General features: G+C 36.8%; 1 long non-coding RNA gene across 1 annotated transcript in view; it reads right to left on the bottom strand.

Annotated features, from left to right (window-relative positions):
* Positions 1 to 4,805: 4,805 nt before the first annotated feature.
* Positions 4,806 to 19,843, bottom strand: part of LOC140521055 (uncharacterized) — an 84,911-nt gene continuing 69,873 nt past the window's right edge. The window contains exon 3 of the long non-coding RNA XR_011972770.1: positions 4,806 to 19,608. This is a non-coding gene — a long non-coding RNA (uncharacterized lncRNA). The remainder of the gene's footprint in view (positions 19,609 to 19,843) is intronic.

Here is a 19,843-nt window from a genome sequence, read left to right as displayed (position 1 = left end):
AACTAGTATTTTGATGAAGAAATCAAAACTATATCCAAATCATTATTGATTAGAGAAATGAAAATTAAAACAACTGCAAGGTATCTTTTACACCTATCAGATTGCCTAAAGTGATAGAAGGATGAAGTGACAAATGTGGGAGGGAATGCAAAAAAAATTGTGACACTAATTCACTGTTGGAGGAACTGTAAACTGATCCATTTTAAAGAAAAATCTGGAATTATGCCCAAGGAGATATAAAACTATGACCTTTGACCCAGCAATACCACTATTATGTCTATTTCCCAAGATGGTAGGGAAAAAGGAAAAGAATTTATATATTCTAAAATATTTATAGCATTTCTCTTTGTGGTGGCAAAGAACTGGAAATTGAGGAGATGCCCATTAACTGGGGAATGACTGAATATATTGTGGTATGTATTGTGATGGAAACTGTGCTTTAAGAAATGATGAGCTGGTTGAATTTATGAAAAAAAAAACTTGCATTAAATAATGAAGAGTGAAATGAACAGAATCAAGAGAACATTATACGTAGTAACAGTAATGTTGTTCTTAGAACAATTTTGGATGACTAAGTAATTTTGCATGTTATAAATACTTAAATCAACTACAAAGGATCTATGAAGGAAGACGCCATTTACCTCCAGAGAAAGAAGTGATAAATAAAAGTACATATATACTATGATTTTACATATGTGTGTGTGTGTATATATATATATATATATATATATATATATATATATATATATATATATATATATATATATATATATATATACACACACACACATATTTGTGTCCAATGGTGGCATGCCATTCTCTAAGGTAGGGTGAAGAGGGAGGGAGAAAAAAGTTTTAAATGCACAGCAGAAAATAAAAGAAAACTTAGAAGGAAGCACATAAAAGCAGGGTAACATTGAAAATGATGTGTAGTACTTATTACACTGTTTTTCAAAAACAGTTATACAGTATGAAATGAAAATTCATGGTTTTAAATGGAATCTTCTTTTTATGTTGTGCTACATACATGGAAATGTTCTTTCTTTGTCCACAAATATTTCAGTTCAAAATGAATTAAAAAATTGTAAAAAAGAAAAAGAAAAGAAATCCACCAAATATCCATGAAAGTGGCAAGAAGAAATTTTTATATGAAGTGAATTTACTTCATTTGCCTTATAAGTAAGAAAAAATAGAGCCCAAGGAGGGGTGTTTTTGTCAGATTTTTAGAGAATGGAGAAGCTTATGACCAAATAAAAGATAGAGAATATTATGAAGGCAAAATGGATAATTTTGATTACATTAAAGTGAAAGGTTTTTGCACAAACAAACACAATGCACCAAAGATTAGGAAGGAAGCAGAAAACTGGGAAAAAATTTTTGTAACTAGTTTCTGTGATAAAGATCTCATTTCTAAACTGTAGAGAGAACTCAGTCAAATTTACAAGACTACAAGTCATTCCCCAATTGATAAATGGTCAAAGGATATGACCTTTTCATATTTTTCAGTTTTCAGAAGAAGAAATTAAAGCTATCTCTAGTCATATGAAAAAATGCTCTGAATCACTATTGATTAGAGAAATGAAAAACCTAAACAACTCTGAGATACCACATCACGCCTATCAGATTGGCTAACATGACAAAACAGGAAAATGATAAATGTTGGAGAAGATGTAGGAGAGTTGGAACACTAATTCACTGTTGGTGGAGCTGTGAGTTGATCCAACCATTCTGGAAAGCAATTTGGAACTATGCCCAAAGGACTCCAAAAATTGCATATCCTTTGATCCAGCAATAGCACTTCTAGGACTGCATCCCAAAGGGACCATAAAAATGGGAAAAGGTCCGACATGTACAAAAATATTTATAGCAGCTCTCTTTGTGGTGGAAAAGCACTGGAAATTGAGGTGATGCCCATCAATTGCGGAATGGCTGAACAAGTGATATATATTTGTAATGGAATACTATAAGAAATGTGCTATAAGAAATGATGAAAAGGAGGACTTCAGAGAGGCCTGGAAGGACTTATATGAAATGATGCTGAGTGAAATGAACAGAATTAGGAGAGCATTGTATACAGTATCAGCCACTGTGTGTGAGGACTGTTTCTGGTAGAACTAGCACTTCACAGCAATGCAAGGACCTAAAACATTCCCAAAAGACTAGAGGCAAAATGACACCCAAATTCAGAGAAAGAATTATGGAATTGGAACTCAAAATGAAGCAGAATATTTTCTTTTGTGTTATGTTTTGTTTTGCTTTTTTTTCCTCATTGTTTCTCCCATTCATTTTGATTCTTCTTTTTTATGTATATTTCTCTTCTCTCTTACTTTTGAATCTTTTCCCTCAGCTACCTTCTGTTCTACTGGGAAGAATAAATGCATGTGTTATTTATTTATTTTTTGTTTTGAAAACATTCATTCCCACAAGATTTTGAGTTCCAAATTTTCTCCCCATCTCTCCCCTACCCCCAAGACACCATGCATTCTAATTACCCTTTCCCTCAATCTGCCCTCCCTTCTATCACACCCCTTCCTTCCCTTATCCCAATCTTCTCTCTTCTCTTGTAGAGTTAGATAGATTTCTATACCCCATTATCTGTATTTCTTATTTCCCAATTGCATGCAAAAACAATTCTCAACATTTGTTCCTAAAAATTTGAGTTCCAACTTCTCCCCCTTCCTTCCTCCCCACACATCCCCACTGAGAAGGTAAGCAATTCAATATAAGCCATACATGTGTAGTTATGCAAAAGACTTCCATAATAGTCATGTTGTAAAAGACTAACTATATTTCCCTCCATTCTGTCCTGCCCCCCCCCATTTATTCTATTCTCTCTTTTGACCTTGTCCCTCCCCAAAAGTGTTTACTTCTAATTACTCCCTCCTTCTATTTTCCCTTCCTTCTATCATCCCCCCTACACCCACTTATCCCCTTCTCCACTACTTTTCTGTAGTGGAAGATAGATTTTCATACCAAACTGAGTGTGCATATTATCCTCTCTTTAAGTCAAATATGATGAGAGTAAGCTTCACTTTTTCCCTCTCAACCCTTTCCTTTTCCCCTCCATTGAAAAAGCTTTTTCTTGCCTCTTTTATGAGAGATAATTTGTCCCATTCCATTTTTCCCTTTCTCCTCCCAATATATTCCTTTCTCACCCCTTAATTTTATTTTTTAGATATCATCCTGTCCTAGTCAACTCACCCTATGCACTCTGTCTAGATAATATGTGTATAATCCCTCCAACTACCCAAATACTGAGAAAAATTTCAAGAGTTACAATTATTGTTTTTCCATGTAGGAATATAAGCAGTTCAACTTTGGTAAGTCCCTTATGATTCTTCTTTCCTGTTTACCTTTTCATGCTTCTCTTGATTCTTGTCTTTGAAAGTCAGATTTTCTATTCATCTCTGGTCTTTTCATCAAGAATGCTTAAAAGTCCTCTATTTTATTGAATGATCATTTTTTTCCCCTGAAGTATTATATTCAGTTTTGCTGGGTAAGTCATTCTTGATTTTAATCCTAGTTCCTTTAGCTTCTGGAATATCATATTCCAAGTTCTTCTATCCCTTAATGTAGAAGCTGTAAGATCTTGTATTATCCTGATTGTATTTTCATAATACTTAAATTATTTCTTTCTGGATGCTTACAATATTTTCTCCTTGACCTGGGAACTCTGGAATTTGGCTACAGTATTACTAGGAGTTTTTCTTTTCAGATCTCTTTCAGGAGGTGATTGGTAGATTCTTTCAATATTTATTTTACCCTCTGGTTCTAGAATATCAGGGCAGTTTTCCTGATAATTTCATGAAAGATGATGTCTGGGCTCTTTTTTTGATCATGACTTTCAGGTAGTCCCATAACTTTTAAATCATCTCTCCTGGATCTATTTTCCAGGTCAGTTGTTTTTCCAACAAGGTATTTCACATTGTCTTTTATTTTTTCATTCTTTTGGTTTTGTTTTATAATTTCTTGGTTTCTCATAAAGTCATTAGCTTCCATCTGTTCCATTCTAGTTTTTAAAATTAGATTTTTAAAAATTTTTTAAATTTTAAATTTTAAAATTTTAAAAATATTTAAAAATCTATTTTCTTCAGTGAGCTTTTAAACCTCCTTTTCCATTTGGCTAATTCTGCTTTTTAAAGTATTCTTCTCCTCATTGAACATCTTTTGCCATTTGAGTTAGTCTGTTTTTAAAGGTGCTATTTTCTTCAGCGTTTTGGGGGGGGGGTCTCCTTTAGCAAGCTGTTGACTCACTTTTCATGATTTTCTTTCATCACTCTCATTTCTCTTCCCAATTTTTCCTCCACCTCTCTTACTTGATTTTCAAAATCCTTTTGGAGCTCCTCCATGGCCTGAGACCATTGCATATTTATTTTGGAGGTTTTGGATGTAGAAGCCTTGACTTTTATGTCTTCCTCTGATGGTATGCTTTGTTCTTCCTCATCTGAAAGGATGGAAGAAAATACCTGTTCATCAAGAAAGTAACCTTCTATAATCTTATTTTCCCCTTTTTTGGGCATTTTCCCAGCCAGTTACTTGAGTCCTTTGTCAAGTGGAGGGTATACTCTTGGGACCTGTAAGTTCTCAGTTTCTCCAAAGTGGCACAATCAAGAGAGAGGAGTTTACTCCTTTCCTGTCCTGTGCTCTGGTCTGGGAGCAACCACAAGCTTTTCTCCTCAGGATCTGTGAGTAGAATTCCCTTTCAGGAGCCTCCACCAGCTCCACCCCTTCCACCAGGCTCCTCCTCACCCCTGGATCTCCATTCAGGGCTGAGATCCAGATCAGCAGCTGGATTCCCCCAGGGTCTTTTGGTTGAAGGCTCCTAAAATGGACACTGCTGCCTCAGCAAGGGCCACTGCCCTGATGCCAGTGCTGATTGCATGCCCTTCTCATCCAGGTGAAAGAGCTTTCTCACTGAACTTTGAAGCTGTCTTTGCATTTGTGGGGTGGGAAATCTGGGAACTGCAGCTCCTGCCTACGATTTCACGCCCTGAAGCATGCTCCAGTCCTGTTCATGTTGCACCACAGGGCTGAGGCTGGGCTGCACTCAGCTTGGAGCCTGGTGCAATAGACTTTCCTGTCAGCCTTCCAGGCTTTCTTGGGCTGGAAATCTCTTTCACTCTGTCATTTTGTGGCTTCTCCTGCTCTAGAATTTGTTTAGAGTCATTTTTTTACAGGTATTTTATGGGCTATGAGAGGGAGAGCTAGAGCAGGTTCATCATTCTACTCTGCCATCTTGACTCTGCCCACCCTTTTGATTCTTCTATGCAACATGACTAATGTGAAAATGTGGTTACTAAGAATGTATGTGTAGCAATATGACTATAGTGAAAATGCATTTAATAGGAATGTATATATAGAATCTATATCTCGAGAAGGGAGGGGGGGAAAATAATCTAAGTTATATGGTAGTGATTGTATAACATTGAAAAAATAAAATTAATATTTAAAAAAAAAGAGTGCATGTGTAGAACCTATATAAGATTCTATGCCATCTTGGGGAGGGAGGGGGAGGGAGGAGGAAAGAAGGTGGATTTAAAATCTAAGAGTTATGAAAGTGATTGTAGAAAACTGAAAACAAATCAATTTCAAAAAACAAACAAAAAAAAGAAATGAACAGGTGGACTTCAGAAAAACCTGGAAGACTTATATGAACTGATGCTGAGAGAAGTGAACAGAGCCAGGACAACATTATACACAGTAATAGCCAGAGTGTTCGAGGACTGCTTTTGATAGACTTAGCCCTTCACAAGCAATGCAGGAACCTAAAATAATTCCTAAGAACTCATGATGCAAAATTCCATCCATATCCAGAGAAAGAATTATGCAGTTAGGACACAGAATGAAGCAGACTGTTTTCTCCTTTATTATGTTTCTTTTTTCTCTCATGGTTTCTCCCATTTGTTTCAGTTTTTCTATGCAACATGACTAATGTGAAAATGTGTTTAATAGGAATACATATGTAGAACCCATATAAGATTGCCTACTGTCTTGGGGAGGGAGGAGGAGAAAATTTGGAACTTATGGAAGTGATTGTTAAAAACTGATAACAAATAAATTAATAAATTTGGGGGAAAACTTTAAAAAATCAAAATTGCCTCTTTTAGCTTAAACATCATTCAGAGTTCTTTGGAAGCAATAATATTATAGAAGTGAACTGTGTTCTTACTCAATATCACAGTAAATGAAAGAGGCAAGAACACAGAATAACACAATTTGAGAGTTGAAAAAGGGACCCCTTATATCACCTAGCTGCCCCTAGTGCTAGGCACCTCTCTGCCCTAATTCCTCCATGACAAGCCCAGTGATTCATTGATTTGGTCCATTGGTTCAGCTGTCACTTAAGACTTTGTGGCCCTGGTCTCAGTGCCCACCTCATCAGGATTTCTGGTCATCACTTCCTTGGCAGCTATGGTCACATAGCAGAAAATACCCAGTAATTTTGGTCATCACTTCATGACATGCCTCCCAGATTTTGGAGAACTCAAATCTAGTTGGAGCCCCTTGCTTGAGTTGAGGAAAAGTTGAAGCCCATACAAGTTAAGTGACTTGCCTAAGGTCACAGAGAACAAAACCAGGATTTGAACCCAGGTCTTTTGACTCCAGATTCTGTACTCATTTCAAAACATCCCCCTGATATTCTTCATTGAATTTGGGACATAGGTAATACTCATCAATGCTTGTATTTGATACTAATTCCACTTTCCTTTCCACACTATTCCTTTACTCCAAGTGGGGCAATCACTTTCATTCAAGTATTAAGTGCTTACTGTAATATATATAACAGGGCAGCTAGGTGGTCTATGCTGGTTCTAGAGTCAGGAAGACCTGAGCCCAAATTTGACCTCAGATACCTACTAGCTGTGTGATCCTAGACAAGTCACTTGACTCTGTTTGCCTCGGTTTCCTCATCAGTAAAATGAGTTGGGGAAGGAAATGTCAAAACATTCCAGTATCTGCCAAGAAGACCCCAAAAGGGGACACAAAGACTCAGATACAACTAAAACTAAAATAACTGAACAATAAAAAAATTATATTTGTAAGGTACTTAGCAGGCCCTAAGAATAAAAAGGCAAGAAAAAGGAAACATTCCCTGCCCTCAAGGAAGCTTACCTTCTACTTGGAACTTTGGGTTTGTCAAACTCTGGATTCCTATAGTCATTACTACTATGTATTGTGCATGTAATCTATTCCACTGATTCAACACTGTCTTTCTTAGCCAGTACCCAGACTGGATGATTACTACTTTGTAAAATAGTTGGAAATATGGTATGGCTAAGCCACCTTTCTTCATTTTTTTAATTGATTCCCTTGATATCCTTGACCTTTAGTTCTTCCAGATAAATTTTATTATTATTTTTTCTAGCTTTGGAAAATAGTTTTTGGAACTTTTCTTGGAATGTCACTGAACAAATAAATTAATTTAGGCAGAACTGTCATTTTTATTATATTGGCTCAGACTACCCATGAGCAATTAATATTTTTTAAATTTGTGTGAAAAGCATTTTATATTTGTGTTCATATAGTTCCTGGGTTTGTCTTAACAACTAGATTCCCAAGTACTTTATATTGTCTACAATTATTTTAAATGACATTTCTCTCTCTCTTCCTACTGAAATTTGTTGGTAATATGTAGAAATGCTAACAATTTATGTGGGTTTATTTTATATCCTACAACTTGCTAAAGTGGTTAATTATTTCAATTAATTTTTTACTTAATTCTCTAGGATTTTCCAAGTACCCCATCACATGTTCGGCAAAGAGTGATGGTTTTGTTTCCTCGTTGCCTCTTCGAATTCCTTCCATTCCTTTTTCTTCTCTTATTGCTATAACCAGAATCTTTAGTATAATATTGAATAATGACGATGACAATGGGCATCCTTGTTTCACCGCTGATCTTATTGGGAAGGCTTCTGATTTATCCCCATCACAGATAATTGGTGGTGGTGGTTTTAGAAAGCTACTCCTTATCATTTTAAAGAAAGCCCTATTTATTCCTATGTTTTCTGGTGTTTTCAGTTTTTTGAAGGAATGAGTGCTGTATTTTGTCAAAAGTTTTTTCTGCATCTATTGCTATAATCATATGATTTCTGTTAGTTTTGTTACTAATATGGTCAATTATGCTGATAGTTTTCTTAATATTGAGCCAGCCTTGAATTTCTGATATAAATCCCACCTGGTCATAGTGCATTATCATTGTGATATATTACTGTAATCTCCTTCCTAATACTTTATTTACTTTTTGCATAATATTCATTAGAGAAGCTAGTTTATAGTTTTCTTTCTCTATTTTTGCCCCTCCTGGTCTAGGTATGAGCACCATATTTGCCTTATTAAAAAATATAGTAGGACTCCTTCTTTGCCTATTTTTTCAAAGAGTTTTGGAATTAATCAGTTTTTAAATAGTTGGTAGAATTCATTTGTGAATGTATCTGGTCCTGGGGATTTTTTCTTAGAGAGCTCATTGATGTTCAATTTCTTTTTCTAAGACAGGATTGTCTAAATTTTCCATTTCCTCTGTTCTTAATCTAGGTAATTTATATTTTTGTAAATATTCATTCCTTACATTTTGATTGCTATATTCATAGGCATATAACTGGGCAAAATAGCTCCTAATGATTGCTTTAATTTTGTCTTCATTGTTGGTGAATTCACCCTTCTCATTTTTAACACTGGTAATTTGGTTTTCTTCTTTCTTTTTTTAAAATAATTAACCAATGATTTTTCTGTTTTATTTTGTGGGATTTTTTCATAAATCTAGTTGCTGGTTTTATTTATTAGTTCAATGGTGGGTTGTTTGGTTTTTTTTTTACTTTCAATTTTATTAATTCCTCCTTTGATTATCAGGGTTCCTAAATTTGGTGTTTAATCGGAGATTTAATTTGTTGTTTTTCTAGTTTTTTAAATTGCATGCCCAATTCTTTGACCACCTCTTTCTCGAAAATTTTTCCTCTAAGTACTGCTTTGGCTGCATCCCATAAATTTTGGTATGTTGTTTCATTGTTATCATTTTCTTCAGTTGAAGTATTGATTGCTTCTATGATTTGTTCTTTAACAAGAATGAGTGGTCATTCCTTAAAATTAATTAATTAATTTTAAATTTATGTTTCTATGACCCCTTATTGAGTGTAATTTTGTGGCATCTGAAAAGGATTTCATATTTCTGCTTCTCTACATTTGGTTGCAAGGTTTTTAATGCCCTAATACATGGTCAGTTTTTGTGTAGGTGCCATGCACCACTGAGAAAAAGGCATATTCTTTTTTACTCCCATTAAATTTTCTATTCACCTCCTTAACTTCTTTTTTGTTAGTTTTTTTGTTAGATTTAACTAGTTCTGAGAAGGAAAAGTTGAGGTCCCCCACTAGTATAGTGTCATTGCCCATTTCCTCCTGTAACTCATTTAACTTTTCCTTTAAGAATGTGGAAGCTATATCATCTGATACATATATTTAGTATTGATAATACTTCATTGGCTATAGTAGCACTTCTTAAAGTGAGTTGAGACTCCATGTGTGGTCATGTAACTTAATGTAGGGGTCACAAAAAATTTGGCACCAGGAAAAGGTTTCTGAATGTGCAGCAACCAAAAATTAATTCAAAATCAAATGCTTAATGCATCTGAGGTGTTTCTGGCAGTGCTTGCCCATGTTGCATCATGTGACTTCACTGTAGCCTTGGTTCTGAACACAGCATTGATGATTATACAATCAAAATATCTGTCAACTCTGAAAAACGTTGAATATGCTCTATGTCCTGCAGTATCCACCATTCTGCTAAGATTTAATTCTTTATGTAAAAATAAACTAGCGCATCCATCTCTTTAGTATGCAAATTTGCTTTCATCTTTAATAAATAGTAAAATTATATGTATATCAAAGAATCGTGTTTAAAATAAATTTCTTTATGATTTGTTATCAGTAAATGCTTGATTTGTTGTAATGGTAATTTAAATGGGGAGACCTTTCTCATTCATTAATAGGCCCATGTAACCTGCCTCATTCACATAAAAGTCTGAGCATGTAGTGGGAGGAGTTTGCTGAATGGGTGTAACAGGAAGAGGCGGAGCTAGAGCAGAGCAGAGAGTGTTAGTCATGACAGTAGTCAAAACTAAAGGACCCAGGTAATCCCACAGCTGGCTGTGAGTGTGAGAAGGGCATTTTGTTTAAGGGAAGCCTGTTTGTGATTTTGTTCAAGAGAGAGCCTGCTTGTGGTTTGTGGGAAGCCTAACAGGGAGAAGGCTTGGGGATGGTGTTCTCTACATTGTTATTGCGTATAGATTTTTGTTGCTATGATGGACTTGGTTTCCTGGTGTCTGAATAAATGTTTTGGTTTTGTCTTCCATGTGGAGAGTCTGTTTTATTTTGTGATTCAGAACTGTGCTGGGATATTCGTGGCCACCACAGGCATTGTGAATATCACATTGGTGTTATATTTGTATACCTATTTTATATACCTATGTAATTGGAGTCATGTAAAAATTTCTCATATGAAAAGGGGTTGTAAGTAGAAAAAGTTTAAGAAGCCCTGGTTTATAGTACATTTTTAGCATAATAAAGTTTCCCTATTTATTTCCTTTAATTAGGGATATTTTTGCTTTTACTTTGTCTGAGATCATCATTGCTACCCCTGCTTTTTTATTTCAGCTGAAACATAATAGATTCTGCTTCAGCCCCTTATTTTTATTCTGTTTGCTCTCTGTTTCAAGTGTGTTTCTTGTAAACAACATAATGTAGAATTCTGAATTTTAATCCACTCTGCTATTCATTTCCATTTTATGAGTCAATTCATCCTCTATGCAGGTTTTTTGTCTACATCATAACTCTGACAGTGGATATCCCCAAAGGCTTTGTCCTGGGCCTTCTTCTTTTTTCATTCTTTACTATTTCATTTAGAGATCTCATCAGCTTTCCTGGTATTCAGTTATAATTTCTAGGCAGATGATTCCCAGATCTATATGTCCAAGCCTAGTCCCTCATCTGAACTAGTCATATATCACCAACTAACTTTTGAATATCTCAAATTGGATGATTTATAAGCATCTCAAACTCAACATGTGCAAATCAGAACTCACTATCTTTCCCTTAAAAAAAAAACTCTTCCATTCTGAACTTCTCTATTACTGTTGAGGATTCCACCATTTTTCCAGACACCTCAGTGTCATTCTCAACTCCTCACCCTTACTCACCCCTCATTAGCAATTTGTTGTCAACTCTTGTTGTTTCTAGCTTCACAATATCTTTCAAAACAGAAACCAAGGAAACATTTAAGAATGAAAACCTAATAGATATTTGAGGGACTCATGGATTCCAGGGAGAAAGAGGAATATGCCTAGTTTAAACCTTCATCATGTCTCACTTAGACTACTAGAAGATCTTTCTAAGTGATCTCCCTGCCTCAAGTCTTTCCTCACACTAATCCACACTCCACTTAATTGTCAAAGTGATTTTTCTAAAGTGTAGGTCTAAATATGTCATTCCAATTGTTCACTAAGTTCCAGTGGTTCCCTGTTACCCCTAGAACCACACATAAATCCCTCTGCTCTACATATTCAGAGCTCTTCATAAACTGGTCCCTTCTTACCATTCCAATTTTCTTACATTTTACTCCCCTCCATGTACTCTATGACCCAGCAATTCTGGCCTATTTTCAGTTGTTCAGACAGGATCCTCTATCTCTCATCCCCCTGCCTTTGCACTGTCTGTCCCTGGTGTTTGGAATACTCTGTTCCCCTTCTTTCTACCTTTTAATTTCTTTGGCTTTTTCAAGACTCAACTCAAATCCCACCTCCTTTTCCAGCCCCTGCTTCCCATGTTAATGCTTTCTCCTCTCAGGCTGCCTTCTAAGTACTCTCTACATATTTTGTATGTGCCTAATTTTTTACAGCTTATCTTACCCATTACAATATGAGCTCCTTGAGGACAGGAACTGTTTTTGCCTTTATTTTTATCCCAGGGCTTAGTACAGTGCCCAACACATAGTAAACACTTAAACACTAGTTAACTTGACTGTTCTTAGTGTAGCCTTCATATGATCTGAGGATCCTTATCCCGACTTCTACCTACACTAATGACTCTGGTCCCCAGAGTATCACTGCTACCTCAGCCTTTGAAGTTCTAGGGGTATCCTGAGAGATTTAGATCACTTATTTTTAATATTATTGGCTCAGGCCCCCATTCAGATCTGTTCTCTCTAAGGTTAAATACAAGTGATTACTGTTCCAGTATAATTTATCTAATTATTATCAATTAGCCTTTTAAAAGAGATACTTTTGAGAAAGGTATGGCAGGAACAGAAATACAAACCATCCTCTCTTCAGCATGTAAGAGGACACTTTCCCCTATATCTCCTTGGTCCCGAGGACAGCGGGCTCAAACATCTGGCCACCACCTTCATTTTTCAATGGAACATAACTGAAGAATGAGTCACTGTTGCATACTCTGCTTGTTGTTGTCATTCAGTCATGACCCCATGGACATCTTGGCAAAGATATTGGAATGGTCTGCCATTCCTTCTCCAGTGTGTTCCCATTTTATAGATAAGGAACTGAGGCAAATTGAAGTTTAAATGACTAGTCTAGGGTCACAGATCTTCCTGACTGCAGTCCCAATGTTTTATCCACTGCACCATTTAGTTGACTCTTTGCTACATGTCTTTGATCCACCCAGCTCAGATGTCCACAAAACCGGTATCAACTCTAGTCCCCAGACCTCTAGTGGCTCTCCTGACCTTTTGAAGTTCACAAGGTCAAAGTCTAATCCAATATACCTTCTCCTAAGAGTAGGAAAGAACACATACAAAGAAGCAAAGAACAGAGGCACCTATTCAGAGGCCACATGTCAGCCTGGGTGGGAATATGAAGATCCAAGGCCCTTCTTCCCACCTTTCTCTCTTACAGAATATCTTCCTCACTTGAACCAGCCATTCAAGAAAGAGGGATTGAATCATTCAGTTAATGATGTTTGGTAATCATTCTTAGTTCTGGCTGAAAGAATCTTCTTCACATGGTTTGCAGAGCAAAAACAATGCATATATAGGTTCTAATGTGGGAAACATTTCCAGAAGAGGTCAACCAAGCCTCCCTAGTTAGTTTGGCAATAGGTAGAGCATACTATGCCTACTCTGAAGATACAATTCTTATTGACTAGTCCTCTGTTACACTAGAACAGAAGTTACACTGATGTGTGTGTTTGTGTGTGTGTGTGTTATCTTATGTTATGTCTCATTCCTATGGGGTGGGAACTCTCTTAATTTTATTTTTGTTTTGTTTTTTCTTTTTTTTTTTTTTTTTTGCTATCCTATCCTTATCCCTCCTAGCTTTTCAGCAAACTACCTCTAACTGGAAAAAGAAAAACAAAGACCTATAACAAATATGCGCAGTCAAGCAAACAAATTCCCACTTTGACTGTGCTCAAAAATGTATATCTTATTCTACATCTTGAATCTCTGTCAAGATGTGGGCAGCATACTTCATCATCCTTCCTCTGGAATCACACTTGGTCATTACAATGTTCAAAGTTCTCCAAGTTTTCCCTAGTTCTTTTTCTTTATATGGTTTTGTTATTGTATAACTTCTTTTTCAAGTTCTTTTCATTTCATTCTCCATTAATTCATATAATTCTCAGTTTTTCATGAACCCATTTATTTTTTCATTTCTTAAGTTGCAATCATGTTCCATTGCTTGCATATACCATATTTCATATAGCCACTCTTCTATAAATAAGTAAATCCATAGTTTCTAGTTCTTTGATACTATAAAAACAACTGCTGTAAATATTTTTGTACATATGAATCCTCTTCTTTCTTTGAATTCTTTGGAATACAAAGGTCTTTTTTAAGCAACGATACTCCTGTAATGATTCTATGTGTCTACACACCATGGAAAGCAAACCTTAAATGAATTTTACGTGAATTTAAGATTCACCTAAAAGGCAATCTAGCAGTAAATGGTGGACATAAGTGAGTTTCAACACACTAAATTCTAAGAATTATGCAAGAGAACAAGAGCAAAGTAAATTATCAGAGATGAATTAAAATGGAAAGTGAGTGGGTGAGTCCTGAGGCAAAGAGCACAGAATAACTAGTAGACTGTCTACATGTTCTGTGGTAATCATGTAATAGCAGACCTGGAATGTGAAATGGAAGTAGAAGGCACCAGGCACATTGAGCAGGCATCCCCATGCATGCATGCATACATTGTGTGTATGTGCATATGCACATACACACATGCGTATGTATATTTATACTTACAAATATGTGTTGCTGTGTGCACATGTGTGTGCACATGTGCCTACATGCGTGCGTATACATGATGTGAGATTTCCAAGAGGCCTCCAACAAGAATCACGCAGGGTAGTTTGTGATCTGTATCACTAGAGGGAGTAGCAGTATTGGTGAGAGCATTAGTCCATCAGATTATGGAAGTACCATTGAAGGACTTAAGAGAAGAGGAATGAAACAACCCATCAGACAACAGATAGGCAGTCTTTTGCCAAGCCCATACTTGAAGCTGCTCCAGCTTGGATGGACCTGTCAGAGCTTGTATTCCAATGGTATAACCATTGAGAGCCCCCTGCAGAATCAGCCCTCCAATACAGGGACTCATTGAAGTAAGACTTCAGTGACAGAAACAAGACATATACCAACAGAAAAGCATGTATACATAAACACACAGGAAAACACATAAAAGAAAATTTCCAAATATACATGCACTCCCAGAGGCAGACATTATAATTTCTATACTCCAAGGCTCTTTAATTTAGCTGGTACTGGTAGCTCCTTCAACAATGTGCAGCTTCCAAGCCCCTTTTCAACTTCACAAGGGACCTCTAGAAGTTGTGGGTCTGGCTAGATAGTTCATCATGCTGCATTCAACCTGGCACTGAGCATACCTGGAATTAGCCAGGCTAGTGCTCAGAAAGCAGGCATACAGTCCACTAGAAGGTCCATAATCAAAGCCTCTCCAGTTTATTGGAAACTTCTAAGGCTTGAGTTTTCCTTATGTGGTCTTCAGAAACCAATCACCACACCACAATGATATACTGGATTGAGATTTCTGTTTATGCATACATTAAGTACCTACTATGTGCCAGGCATTTTGCTGGGCACTGGGGGTATACAGGCAAAAAAAAAAAAGAAACATCATCTTTTCTGAAAAATGTTTCTTTCTATTAGGGGAAACAATATGCTTATAGATAAGAAAATGCCCCAAATAGGCAAGTTAAAACCCGAGTAATTTTGGAGGAAAGAGAAAATAATTGAGGGGATCAAGGAAAGATTCATGTAGAAGGTAGAACTTGAGCTGAAGGGGAAGAAAACCAGGAAACACATTTATTAAACAACTACTACGTGCCAGTCATCTTACAAAAATTATCTCGGTTGATCCTCACAACAGCCCCAGGAGGTGGGCGCTATTATGATCTCCATTTTACTTTTGAGTAAATGAAGCAGATAGATCTTAAGTGACTTGCCCAAGGTCACATAGCTAGTAAGTATCTAAGGTCAGATTTGAATTTTTAATTTTTAATTCCAGGCTGAGTGCTCTATCCACTGCATCACATAGCTGTGTAGGGATCCCATGAGATGAAGGTGAGGAGGAAAAGCATTCTGTCAATAGGAGACAGCTTGTGCAAAGACATGGAGTCAGGAGATGGAATGTCATATTTGGGAAACAGCGAGTAATCCAGTCTCGTTTGAACAGAGTACCTAAGGAACAGTGCAAAATGTAGCTGTGGAAAGAGGGTTTGGAGCCAGACTGGGAAGCACTTCCAGTGCCAAAAAGAAAAGTTTGTATTTAATCCTAAAGGCAACATGGAATCACTAAAGCTTGTGAGCAAGAAAATAATGACTCAGACTCACATTTTAGGAAAATCAGTTTGGCGTCATGAGGAGGATAGACTGGAGAGAGGAGAGCCAAGGCAGGGAGATGGAGTACAAGGCTTTTGCACTAGCTCAAGGAAGACATGACAAGAGTGATCTAGGGTTGGAGTTTGAAAAGAGAAGAGCAACAGTAGGAAAAGAGACCAAGGGTTAAAAAGGTAGAAGACAGAGTCAAAATGAACAGGTTAACTCTAACATAAAGATTTCTTGGAGAGACTTTCAGTGGTACCTTTGAAGAGACACATGGTCCAGGGTAGAACATGTGCCTACTCACATGACCTGAAAGTGAAAGCCTTAATTCTAGCCTCCTACTTAAATGAAAGAGAGCTCTTGGGCACATTTTAAAGAGTCTTAAAATTTGGATTTTTAGCTAGAGAAGAGCGATTTCCTAGTCAATGTGATCACGGAATCTCAGTCTGCTATCCAGAGAAAGGAGGTTTGGGGGGGGGGCAATGCCAGTCTTGAGAGTTACCTCAAAAATAACCCCAAGATCTAGAAAAAGGGGATCTGACCTTCTATTCAGAGAAGAGGAATATCCTGAGCACCATGACTCTAGGAAAGCAAAAAGGATAAAACGCTTGACTTCCAGTGCTGGACAGAATACTGGCAAAGAACCCAAAGCCCCAAGACGGAAGAATTACAGATTTGGACATTGCTCTCTACTATTACCATGAGATATTGGATAGCGTAGGTCCAGTGGAAAAGGGGCTGCCCGTTTAGAAGTCTCACATGTGTTTCATTTCTGAGAGAGTCCAAGCCCTTGAGGTATTCTCATAGCATGAGAGAGAAAGATTCAGTAGAATGTCGGAGAATTGCCCCCATCAGAGACCATAAGTTCAGTCCAACATACAGTATGGTAGTGTCTGGAGAATTTTTCAGGACCCTGTAGAAAAGTAGCACTCACTAGAGAGAGAGAGAAGACAATTTTACTGAGTTTTATGGGCTACTATGAATACATTTATGTATTTTCTGTATTTTTTCATGGGCTCCTATGAGTCTTTGTACTTTTAAAAGATTCCTCTACAAGTGAAATAAAGACTGCTATACTAAATAAATGCATTTGTTACCTAGAGTGCTTGTACAGGTTATGAGGACCCTGTTTCCTATAGCTTTGGGACAAACTATAGACAGACACAAACTATATTTAGTGATTTTCCTAGAGGAAACTGGAATAAAATGAGTCAGAGAAAGAATGATCTTTTAAGGGCCACCCGCAAGATTGGACCAAGTCCATATATGCCCAGAGCTTGGAATGCTTGGCTGTGGGTTACATATCATCATAAGCAAGAGAAAATAAGGAATCCAAAAAATAAACCAAGAAAATCTACTCTGTAATAGGGACTTCAGGAAAAATGAGGATTGGTCAACAATGAGGTAACAATATACAAGTAAATAATAGGAAAAACAATTTTCTCAAGTGAAAGAATAGTCTCAGGAAAAATACCTAAAGGTCATGTAGTCTCATCTCCAAGCAGGCCTCAAAACTAACCCTCAAGATACCTACTTATCAGGTTTTTCCACTTTAAAAACAAAGTATTTTATAAGTTGGCAAAAAAAAAATCGGGGGGGAATAATAATTTCAGATTTTAGATTTTGGATGGCTTTGGATCAGTCCCCAGACATTGAAAAAAAAAACAAGGGCTTGAGACAAAAATCTACAAAAGCCAGTGGAAATGATGCTATCAGGAGTATAATACCTTTACTAACTTTTTTCTACTCTTATTTTTTTTAAATTCCTTATTATAAGGGATGGCTTGCTGGGAGGTGACACAGGGGAAAATCTAAGCAATGTAAAACAGGAGATAACAATGAGAGTCAGGAATACAATCTCTGGCCAATTTAAGATGCCACTGAAGTTGACCTTTAAAGAATGGATAAAAAGATAAGGTAGATTTTTGTAGCAGAAATCATGGAATGAGAGAAACAAGGTCACTGTACATTAGTGTTCCAATGATTATGTCCCATTTATATAGTCCTTTACTATTTATTATGGCAAAAGATTCATTGACCAATAAAAACTTAATAATGTTGAATTTTTATGTCCTGAATCCCATCATAGCAATATATTAGAGAAAAGCTGGCAGGAATGCAAGAAAAAATAAGCCAGGAACATTATATAATATTATATAACTAGAAATCTCCACACTACTGTCAGTGATAGGTCAAATAGACAAAGTATCATAGGATTTAGAGCCGGAAGGGAATGTGGATATTATCCTTTCCAATCCCCTCATTTTGCAGATGAGGCAACTAAGTCCCAGGGAGGAAAAGTAATTTGACCAAGATCATATAGCTATAGCAGAATTAATGAAGAAAAAAATAGAGCTAAAAATATAAAAGTGGAGAATTAACTGACATACCACAAAACCTAATGGGAGGACAAGAAGACATGTTGTATTCAATTACATATTGATCAATTAGGGGGAAGAAAAAACATCTCTTGGGACATGAAAATATATTTGATCGACACAAAAAGGCTGAAGATACAGATATATGTATGTATATACACACGTCACGGTCTCAGGGCACAGTACAATATAATTAGAAGTAAGCAACATCTCCAAACACGTAAGTTTCAAAAAGCATTGTCATAAGTAACTCCTAGGTCAGAGACATAGGTCAGAACACAGGAGAATTTCTTTTCAGCAGTGAAAATACAAAAATGACATCCTGTCAAGTTGCATAGCAAAGAGCACCTAGAATGAACTTTATTGCTTTGAATGTAAATCTAGCATAGATGCTAGAGGCACCAATACCTGGCCTTTACCTAGCCATCGTCGTTTGCCCAGATTCAGGTATGAAGAAGCCAGATTTCTTAATAGATAAATTAGGCTCCCCATTCTCAAAATTCATTTGCGTATTCACACACTGTCCCCCTTCCCCAGAATCCTGGGGAAAGTTGTTGATTATGTGAATAGAACTGGAAGACTATGGCACTGCTTAGCAAGGAGGAAAGTACGGAAAATACGCAATATACAAACATGAATTAGGTATATAAAAGTTCATTTATCCAATACATACACACGCACAGAAAAAGGAATGCAAAGCATAAAAGAATCATAGTAAGCATTACAGAATGTTTAGAATAGAATTTAGTAACTTATAACTACCACTGTGATCTAATGGAAGGCTGTTAGTTAGACCTCATTAAGAAATAACAGGATTTGGCAATTCTGCTAATTAGTCTTTTCACATTCACCTCTGCATTGGACATTGTCCAATCACACTGCTCATCTTAATTTTCTTTTTGGTGGCCTTTCTGTATTGATTGAACCATCCAAATGTAAATCTTTCCTCCAGTGCCATCAGCCACTGCTGCTTTAGTGGGGGTGGGGGATTTGCCACTGTCACCAGCTTGCTGGTAGAAGATGCAGAGCTTTCAGTGTTCATGAGGACAATTCTAGAAGAAGAAAACATACAAAAGAAGCAAAAGCAAGCAGGCGTCCCAGGATAAGCCCAAATAGTGGAGTATTTGCTCCATATGGGGAATTGTGGCCCAAATCGCCATTATATTGGGATAGAGAACTGTCTTTCACCCCTCCTTGAGATCACATCTAGTCACTTGGAAGCTTCCATCCAAGAGGAGTCACTAGCTGGAAACTACCTCTTCTTCTACCAGATGTGGCATTAGCTCTTCCAGATCAGCAAACAATCAGGGGATTCTTGGCAATAAGTCATACATGGCCAGAAGCCAGCCCCCAGAATTCCAGCAGGATTGACTGACATGTCAGCTGTACATGTCCAATGGAGGGTGGGGAGATAGAAAAGAGAAAAAAATAGAAAGAAAAAATTTTTTAAAAACAGAAAAAAGGAAATATAATACATTCAATCTTTACCTAAAGAATTGAGAAGAGGCATTAGGAGGAAGTTATCAGGGAGGAGAAAAATTAACCAGAAGTGATCAAAATAAGAGTAGCAATAAACAAAGGGGGAGGGGGGGAGTGGAGCTGGAAACAATCCAAATGC

The sequence above is a fragment of the Notamacropus eugenii genome, chromosome 1, assembly GCF_028372415.1.
Source record: "Notamacropus eugenii isolate mMacEug1 chromosome 1, mMacEug1.pri_v2, whole genome shotgun sequence".
Classification (NCBI taxonomy): Eukaryota; Metazoa; Chordata; class Mammalia; order Diprotodontia; family Macropodidae; genus Notamacropus; species Notamacropus eugenii.
The sequence above is the reverse complement of the archived record's forward strand: the minus strand, read 5'-3'. Positions and strand labels throughout refer to the sequence as shown.